Below are 10885 nucleotides of genomic sequence, written 5' to 3'. Positions count from 1 at the left end.
AGGGTTCTAAAGAGTTCAGAGAGGTTTAATGGTGGAAGGGGGAAGAGTGAGATGAAAGACAGATGCACCAAAAGACCAAAAGAATGTTTTTGTCACAATCTCCACTCTGTGACTCCAATCTCTGCTGTGTGGTTTTGTTTTTGTCGTTTTCCACTATTGCATTTGTTCATGAAATACAGAATGGATTGAAATAAAACTAAACAGACCAATAGACCAAACCAAACAGATTGGTCTGTTTGGCTTGTCTGATATCAACATTACTTAAAAAGTCTGGATTGAAATGTATCGGATTTGTATTGTTGTTGTAGATCGAGTTTATACGAAATTCTCTTTATATAGAATTTTCACGTGTGTGTGTGTGTGTGTAAAATCTTGCAGTTGTGTGTAAAATCTGGTCAGATTCAGTCTGCTGGGAGCTTCATGAAAGTGGGTTAAATGACTTCTACTGAGTGAATGTTGCTTTTTTAGATCTGAAGCACTGCCACTGTCATGGTTCTGGGTCATTTGACACAGTGTTTTGAGTTTTTCTTATATTTTGGTACCTGTTATTATAATTATTATTTTCATTTAACTGGTTAGTTCTGAGTTTATTCTTATTACCTCACTGAGTTTACTTATGATCAGTTTAGCTATTTGTTTATTAGGTTCCCTTGGGTCTTTGTCCTCTGTGCCCCTCTCTGTGTGTCTCTGTTTATGTGTGCATTTATTCCAAACCTCCTCTGTCTGTCTTGTGTGTTCTCCCCAGCCTGTCTTGTCCTCAGTATGTGCTCCATAGTTATGTCGGCATCGTGTCTCCCAATGTCACTTCCCCATTCCCTTGTTAAGTCAAAGTGGCTTAGTCTGCCTTTTTCCTGTTTTATTTTGACAGAAATAAAACACTCTATGTTCAGTGTGTTTAGTTTTGCAGCTCGAGATTCATTCGTTTCAGCTGTGTCCCCCATGTTTTTCCACTTCCCCTCATCACCTCCTGTCTGTATATATTGTGTGAGTTTTCCCCCGACCTTTGTCATCGCGTTTTATTTCCCCCGTGACTCTCCTGTGTCCCTCCTATGTTTCCAAGTTTTCTCTAATGTTCCAGGTTTTGTCTTGTTTTCTTAGTTTCTCCAGTTCAGGCGATCCTCTGTTAGTTTGTTTTTTATGTTTCTTCCCCATTGGTTATATCTGCTTAAATAAGCGGCACGCTTTCAGTTAATTCCTGACTTTGTCTTTTGTGGTCTGCATTTGGGTCCTCACATAAAAAGAATTCACACAATCTGCCTCGCATATCGTGACAGCTGCTGGAGGAACATAATATGAGAAAACTTAACACTGGATTAGAAAAAAATACTGATCTGTAATCATTAGTCAGTCCATTCTCAGCAGGATCTACTCATGGATTTACCTGATTTACTACTGTTCTGGTTGATAGCAATACCACGTTCTGGATACACTTCATGCAGTGTCAGTGCAATGCTGTGCACCAACAATAAGACCCAGATTATTGCAGTGAAATGCTACATTACATGAATTTATAGCAAGGACCTTGAGGAAAATGCACTCATATAAAGATCCCCATAAATGTGCTGCAGTGTCTGGGAACAACACACAGTATGTGTGTTGTTAATATGCAGCACAGACAAAACAAGACTGGCAACATTGTCAATCATCTCATGTAAATGTTGTCTAATTTTATAACATCTCCACTTGTTCACGGCTGAGCGCCTGACTAATGACTGTGCTCTGAGTGCTGTCGCAGAGCTCCACGAATGGTGTATTGATCAGAAAAATAATGCCACAGCTGTAGTTTAGTATAGCCATATGGTCATAACACAAACACCCAAGAAACAAATGCAGGCTATATATGCAAAGACATGCATTTCTGAGGGATTTACACAGCAATTAATGTCCAACCAGGTCATCTGAGTTTAACCAGCCTTTTCTCTTGTTCACTCCTTACTGTCTGCAACGTCCTCACTGGTTATTCTTTTAATTCCCCCATAATGCTGTCTACCCTCTTCCCCTTGTCTGTCCTGTTCTCCTTCATTGTCAAATTCTTGGATGTTTGCAGAGTCCTGTCCCATTTAAAAAAGGGATTGTGACAGTGAAAAATAATTGTATCAACACAATTTTCCGATGTAAATGGTTAACATTTGATTAGTATCACTTTGTTCCAGAGGCCTTCACTACAAAGCAGGATTATTGAGATAAACTCGTTTATCTCTGTTTTCAGTATTACAAAAGTGTCTCACTTCTTTCCAGGGTACATTGTCATGATCATTTATGTTGTAGACCTCCCCAAATCCAGGTTCTGGTCCAGGTAAAAGATGAACAGGTACAAAATATTTTTTTTAGAAAACAGTATCACAGTTAGTGGAACATTGTGTAGAGAGTAAGAGGGTGTAGTTTTTTTGCTTTCTTGCAAATATGAATATGAAATATGAATTCTTAGAAACAAATGTATCCCTAGATTCTTCTTGTAGTCTGCACTCGATTTTAAAGCAGGTTTATTGGTCAATCAGATGCAGAGTTCATGATTAAATATATTATTTTTTTATTTATTTTGCAACTGTTATGCAACCATCCTTTTTGTTAAAGTGGGCATGATAAACACTACATATAAAAACTAATTTATACCATACTCTAAAAAACTATCATAGATTTAACATGGTTTGTAAAGCGGGATTTAAGAAATAAGGGTTTAAAGTTTTAAAGCATGTTTAGCGCCATCTTGTGCCAGTACAGAACGTGACATCATTGGGTTTGTTGGGACTTTAATGTAAAAAAAACCCCAACGACATTGTTATGGCTGCATGCAACCACACAATTGAAATACTTGGGAAATGTTCATGTTTACTTTTTTGTCTTATTTTTACATTGTGCTCTAAAGCTTCTGTGATCATAAGTTAACCAATTAAACACTTTGAGTTTATCTGTAATGCATTACAGCAGTAAGCTATAGCCTGAATGGTGGCATAGAATCTGTTTTGCATTGTTTGTTATTTTATATGGGTATATGCTATATTAGTTATTTTTCTGTTCTTTTTTAGTTACTTCCTTCCTGGTTTGGGTGAAAAAGGAGGCTAAGGATGGAGCTGGTGCGGAATGCGGAATCCAATAAAATGGACTGAACCATCTATTTTGATCATGCAGGGGGGAATGGGGTTCTTCTTGAATCATGGTTAGCTGTTATCTCTGTAGTTTTCACCTTAGGTGTATACAATGGTTTATTCATTTGCTATATAACTGGAGCTGTTTCTCATTTGGGCAGGTCAGTTTGTTGAGTTATGTTTTGTTAAGTGGCTTTTGGGTAGAGTTTTGTTAACCTCTTTTATCGGCCCAACCCGCAAGGTTGGATCTTAAAGTAGTTTGTTTTTGTCATTTTTATTTTTTGTAATCATTTTGTCCTTTTTGGGGTATAATAAACCCTTTTTTTAAGATTACATCTGTGCCTGTATGTTCTTGGATGCTTGGTCCCTGGTAGATATACTGTCCACTTTCACTCTGTGTCTTAATTAGTATGTGCTTTTCCGTTGTTGGCTAGCTGCACTGAAATGGGAAGATGGATCAAAGTTCTGCTTTAAGAAAATAGATTAGATTTTTTTTGTGTGCAGTCTGAAAATAATCACAGAACAGTATTTAAACAGACATTATTAACACATTTACATGCAAATACATATTAGCCACCTAGCTTAATTAGTTCTGGACCCTGGAATGCACTTCATAGCTTTCTTGCTTACACAACTTCTTGGCTTTAAATGTATTGTCTCCCCCTGCTGGTACTGCAACACCTGCATGCACTACTGGAACTTCAGCATGTGTGTTCATTTCAAATGGGCATGGTGGACTAGTGTGTCTATTGCATGGTTTGCCATGATATTGGGATGAAATGAAATACATGTTAACTTTTTTATTGGAGTAAATTTAAACTGTAATCTATAAAATGGTGTAAAATAAAATTTTACTGGTATTGGCAAATACCAGTAAAATTTTACCATAACTTTGCCATTGAATATATATAACTTCAAATTGTAATCACGTTTCTCCCCCTCACTACACTTAATCATCATCAATCATTCATGACTTTTAAATATCTATGATAGCTGTTCTAGGGAATAATCTTAGATCTGCGAATAATCTTGCTTGCTTTGCAACTTTGGTTTAAGAGTACTATAATGTTCCTTGTTTGCTAGCATATCCTCTAATTTATGAGTGTATCTAAAGGGATTTTCACTTTTTGTGGAATTAGATTTTGTTTTTAATGATTTTCAAACTAACTGGCATGTAAATGGTCCTGTCATGTTTACTAAATGACCAACACTATTTCTGCTCATCTAAGTGAACAGATGTAAATAATACAAAGCAAAAAAGGGAAAAAAAGATATAAAATAGATATTGCTGGGATTGACCAAATATATGACATTTTTCTGACCAATAACTCTGTAGCGAACCCCCCTGAATGAAGGATGACACTTTACTGATGACGTTTTGAAGGTTTAATGGCAGTAAACCATCAATCTCACTGTAAGAGCTGGGGATGTATACATAGAAACAGCGTGTAAGCAAAAATAATCCACACTCTTACAATCGTAAACCTTATAACATGAAGTTTCAACGTAACATTTAACAAATGTAGCGACTGTCACAAAAACATCTAAACGTGTCCTCATTTATATCATAACCATACCTTGTGCCTCTATCAAGGGGGCTGCTAATGACAAAAGAAATCTCCATAGACTCCGTTAAGCCATCACATTTCAAAACTCCCGCGACTGCAAATTGCGCCAAAAACTGTTTTACAGGAAATCGTCCCATCAAAATAAAAGCTTCTACACCCAAACAGGAAGTTGGTAGTAGAAAACAGCAATGAGTGCCAAAATAAGGTGCAAGGAAAGGCATTCAGGGTTATTTACAAACTCTTTGAATCCACTTCAACCAGTAGTATTATTAGGTTGGATTATTAAGTTATGTTGAACTTGCAATAATATATTTTGTGGTCCATATGATCCACTGAAATCATGATTTAGTCCGTAACTGTCTATTGTCTGTTTGATGATTAAACTTTTTATTGCTTGGGAATAAAGTCGGTAGCAAAAGATATGTGCAGGACCTATAGCTTATTCTTGAGTGATCTCATGAAAAAGCAATTTTTTGTTAGTGACTGAGCTTGCCTGCATTGCAAACTTTTGTGAAGATTACAAATAAATTTCTGATTTGTTAATGAAAAGTGCCATAAAACTACTCTAAAAAGAAGATATTTGAAACCAAACACACCAAAGACATGACATCTGAGAGCTAGTAATCTTTCTTTTGCTTACACTTTACTGTGTGATTAGCTCTAATAGATGCACCAACCTGTAGTATTGTTAGGTATTAAGTTTTATTGAACCTGCATTATCCAGTCAATTTTGGATCTATCAATTCTGGATTTAACAGGAAGCCAATAAAGGTAAGCCCATATAGCAGAAATACACTCTCTCTTTCTAGTCCCTATCAGTACTCTTGCTGCATTTTGGATTAACTGAGGGCTCTTTAGGTAAGTTTCTTTAGGACATCCTGAAAATAACTAATCAGAGTAGTCCAGCCTATCCTCTAATATTAGAAATATCATAATTTTAGAGAAATCAGAAAGCAGTCTTACATATTTGTTTAATATGCGCATTAAAGGATATATCCTGGTCAAAAATGACTCCAAGGTTCCTCACAGTGTTACTGGAGGCAAAGGTAATGCCATCCAGAGTAAGAATCTGGTTCGGGCGTCCAGGTACACACCGGCTCACTCCTTGGCGGCCGCTTATCGGGGCCTGGAGCCTGGGGCTCGCTCGGGCCACTTCGGAGGTGGGGTGCCCCCGGCCTCTCGGCCTGGGGCTCGGTCACTCAGGCACGGCTGGCTGCCGGCGGAGCTCACGGGCACGTCACTGCAACTCCCCCTGGCTTCTGCTCCGCGGCTGCTGAGTGAGCCCTCATCTGGGACTCTCCTCAGCTCTTTCTGGGACAGTGGCACGGCTGCCCCTCTGTTGGTCTTCCTTGGTCTCTTGTGTTCTGGGGGCCTCTGGATGTCTGGAGTTTTGATCTCCTCCATACCTGCTTCATGCCCTGGAGGACGGGGCTGTGGCCCCCCCACACCCTCTAGCAGATCATTACATGAAGGAACCTTTTAAAAAAAAAACAAAAAAACAAGCGCGTCCATGTTCACAGGTGTACACACGGGTGATCACACCCACAAACTACACCCTTTTTGGCTCCTACCTCAAAGCACACTGTGTTCTGTTGATCTTATGTGCTGCACAATAATGTTTAATATTTAGTATTTACTGTCATATTCCCATATATCATTGTGATGTTGTTTATTCTATTACTCTTGTTCTCTTCTGCTTGTTTTCTTTTTTCTTTCTCAGCAGGCGATCCAGCTGATTGATATATGCATTTTTTTTCTCTTTTTTTTTTCTTTTTTTTCTGCCCGTTCTGTTGGTTTTTGTCTTTTGCCCTTCTCCCCCGTCCCTCTTCTCAGCTGTTTCTCTTTCCCTCTTTCTTTCTCCCCTTCTTTCCCCCAGTCAAGTTTGTCCCGTATTCAGTAAGTGAAAATAAAATAAACAATAAAAGGTGAATCAAATGGACCATTACGGCAAGGCTGGGATGGTCAATTTGGTAAAGTAAATCCGTTGGGCATCTTTCTTTGCCTTTAGACAACAATTCTGATGGCAAAAAAGCCAAACGGGACAGGCAAAAGGGAAAAAAAAAAAAAAAAAAAAAAAAAAAAAGAATCTGGTTCGATACCATATTTCTAAGATTTCAGTTTTTAAACATCAGTTTTTATCTGAATTTAGAAGCAGAAAATTAGAGGTCATCCAGGTCAAAATCCAAGCCGTGGCCCACTCCCACAATACGCAAAGACCTTTAACAGTTCTTCGGTTTCACCAATTTATCGATGATGTCACGGCTGCGGTGCCAGACATGGTTTCTGGGAATTAGGACCCAAAATGCAGGCACTGGCTGAGATGCGAATGAGCTTTATTAATAAGGTAGGTGATATGAACAGAAACATAAAGGGCATTAACAGAACCTAAGGATAACCTATACTGGGAAAAGCTAACAAAAACAGACCTGAAACCTTAAATGGAGACGCAGGGAGACTCGGGGAAACAACACAGACAGACCAGTAACGAGCACAAGAGGACACACACTATAAGTACACACAGAGGGAGACGCAGGCTGTGCCCGAATTCACGGGAAGGATGCTTAAAATGCAATATTTGGATGCAATGACGTCACAGCAACGCGACGAAGGCTGTCCGAATTCAAAGAGTACTCAAAAGCTGTTTCCGAATTCAAAGAGTACTCAAAAGCTGTGTCCGAATTCAGGGGAAGGATGCTTAAAATGACATATTTGGATGCAATGACGTCACAGTGACGTGATAAAAGCTGTCCGAATTCAAAGAGTACTCAAAAGCTGTGTCCGAATTCAGGGGAAGGATGCTTAAAATGACATATTTGGATGCAATGACGTCACAGTGACGTGATAAAAGCTGTCCGAATTCAAAGAGTACTCAAAATGTGGCGAGAAATGCTTCCTACTTTTCTGCGAATTTGAGGGTTAGTTGTGTCCGAATTCAGGGGAAGGATGCTTCAATGCCATATTTGGAGGCGATGACGTCACAGCAACGCGACGAAGGCTGTCCGAATTCAAAGAGTACTCAAAAGCTGTGTCCGAATTCAGGGGAAGGATGCTTAAAATGCCATATTTGGATGCAATGACGTCACAGCGACGCGACAAAGGCTGTCCGAATTCAAAGAGCACTCAAAATGTGGCGAGAAATGCTTCCTACTTTGCCCCGAATTTTAAGGATGGGTCCGATGTATTCTTCGTGTCCTAATATATCCAAGGATTCATTGCGGGTCATAGGAGATTTGTTCTTGATAACAATGGTGGTCGAAGCGGGAGAGGAAAACACTTTCAAATGCAAGTATATGAAAATCTGGTTGTACAAAAGTTTAATTGTTATAGCGGTTGTGTTGTTAAGCTTAGGGCATCTCCATAGACATGTTTTTTTTATTTTATTTAAATAACCGTAAAGTAGCTTGTATGGTGAGTCCCGCGGTTTTTCATGTATTCCCGCTTACATACAGCTAATTTTGATTTTTTTCAAATTGGTGATATGTTGTGGGGAACAAAGACCAAACGGCTTAGTTTATGAAAACGAGGAGAAAACGATCACCTCTTCACTGGGGTGAAGAATTGGGCCGCTACGACGTGGATGTGCAAGAATAAATCAATTTACACATCATATTCATATGAGTACGGTTCTATTAACGCCCATGCTGTACAGTAGCAGTCCCCAGCCTTTTTTGCGGCACAGACCGGTTTATGTTAGACACTTAGCGGCCTTTAAGGTGTCGCGGATAAATACAACCACATAAAATGATCCGACCAAGACAAAAACTGTGGTATTTTGTAAATATAATAATAAACGTGAATGTACTGTGTAATTGTGTAACTTTATTAGCAGCGTCCTCCTGAAAATGCGCCAACATTGAGAGTAACATCCTCCTCTGCCGCTTAATGCTTTCTGGTCACTATGGTAACGTGTAAATATTTCTTTCAAAATAAGACACACAGCTACAACAAGGGAAAAGACCCAGGGAAACAGAGTTAATGATAAAAACCCTGAAAACCATAAATTTCACACCGGAGCCTCAACTCTCATGGCCCGGTACCAAACGACTCACTGACCACTGCTGTACAGAACCGGTGATGTCCAGACGGTATTCCACTGGTGTTCTGCTCTGAAAACTTTTGGATTTAGGGATTAACATAGTTGCCATGGTTTCCTTTCTTCTCTTATTTGTTGTGTGTGATAAGGACAATTCTGGAGAAGATGGGCCATGGGAAATTCACCCCCTTGCAGGCCAGGAGACATGGGATAACTTTAAAAAATACAAAGTACGTATGTGTGTTATCAAGAAGATAATTCTCAAGAACACAAGTTAATAAATGTGCAATTACTAAGAGTTGTTGTGGTGTTTTTATTTGCCTGGTGTCATTTTTGATTTCTTCTGCCTTTAGGATTGCAAGTATCCAGGCTCAGGACAGGGAGTCAGTGGGAAGCCCACTGCTGCTACTTGGCCTTGGTTTGCCCTCATGGATGAGGTGATAGGATAGATGCCTTCCATTAAGCCTCCTGTCCTAATGTCTTCTCTCCCTGAGGACACTCCAGGGCCAAGCACAGCAGTGGGTGACCAAAACGACAGTGATGACGAAGCGGCTACAACAGGGAGAAAGAGGAAAAGAGACAGGGATGATGAGCTGCTAGACCTCATCAGAGAGGACATGAGGCAGCAAAGAGAGGCTGAGAAGAGGAGAGAGCAGGGAGAGGATGGACAGACTGTTTTCACTTCTAGAAAGATTAGTTCCAAAATGAGTTATGTATTGAGAAATGTATTTATTTGAATATATTTGTTACATTGTTATATGTGTTGCATTAGTTTAAAGGTTTTATGTTATTAATAAATTGATTCAAACAAACAGTAATTGTCACTGAACTTTGATTTACAGGCATTTTTAACATGTATGAACTTAATGCTAACTTTGAACAATATTACATGGATATTTATTTGATAGCAATAAAGTAAATACAGTGGGGCAAAAAAGTATTTAGTCAGCCACTGATTGTGCAAGTTCACCCACTTAAAATGATGACAGAGGTCAGTAATTTGCACCAGAGGTACACTCCAACTGTGAGAGACAGAATGTGAAAAAAAAATCCATGAATCCACATGGTAGGATTTGTAAAGAATTTATTCGTAAATTAGGGTGGAAAATAAGTATTTGGTCACCTCAAACAAGGAAAATCTCTGGCTCTCACAGACCTGTAACGTCTTCTGTAAGAAGCTTTCCTGTCCCCCACTCGTTACCTGTATGAATGGCACCTGTTTGAACTCATCATCTGTATAAAAGACACCTGTCCACAGCCTCAAACAGTCAGACTCCAAACTCCGCCATGGCCAAGACCAAAGAGCTTTCGAAGGACACCAGGAAAAGTATTGTAGACCTGCACCAGACTGGGAAGAGTGAATCTACAATAGGCAAGCAGCTTGGTGTGAAAAAATCAACTGTGGGAGCAATCATCAGAAAATGGAAGACATACAAGACCACTGATAATCTCCCTCGATCTGGGGCTCCACGCAAGATCTCATCCCGTGGGGTCAAAATGATCATGAGAACGGTGAGCAAAGATCCCAGAACCACACAGGGGGACCTGGTGAATGACCTGCAGAGAGCTGGGACCAAAGTAACAAAGGTCACCATCAGTAACACACTACAACGGCAGGGAATCAAATCCCGCAGTGCCAGACGTGTTCCGCTGCTGAAGCCAGTGCATGTCCAGGCCCGTCTGAAGTTTGCCAGAGAGCACATGGATGATACGGCAGAGGATTGGGAGAATGTCATGTGGTCAGATGAAACCAAAGTAGAACTTTTTGGTATAAACTCAACTCGTCGTGTTTGGAGGAAGAAGAATACTGAGTTGCATCCCAAGAACACCATACCTACTGTGAAGCATGGGGGTGGAAACATCATGCTATGGGGCTGTTTTTCTGCCAAGGGGACAGGACGACTGATCCGTGTTAAGGACAGAATGAATGGGGCCATGTATCGTGAGATTTTGAGCCAAAACCTCCTTCCATCAGTGAGAACTTTGAAGATGAAACGAGGCTGGGTCTTCCAACATGACAATGATCCAAAACACACCGCCCGGGCAACAAAGGAGTGGCTCCGTAAGAAGCATTTGAAAGTCCTGGAGTGGCCTAGCCAGTCTCCAGACCTCAACCCCATAGAAAATCTGTGGCGGGAGTTGGAAGTCCGTGTTGCTCGGCGACAGCCCCAAAACATCACTGCTCTCGAGAAGATCTG

Source organism: Simochromis diagramma, unplaced genomic scaffold (genome assembly GCF_900408965.1).
Source record: "Simochromis diagramma unplaced genomic scaffold, fSimDia1.1 OVJJ01000103.1, whole genome shotgun sequence".
Lineage (NCBI taxonomy): Eukaryota > Metazoa > Chordata > Actinopteri > Cichliformes > Cichlidae > Simochromis > Simochromis diagramma.
This window is presented reverse-complemented; position numbering follows the sequence as displayed.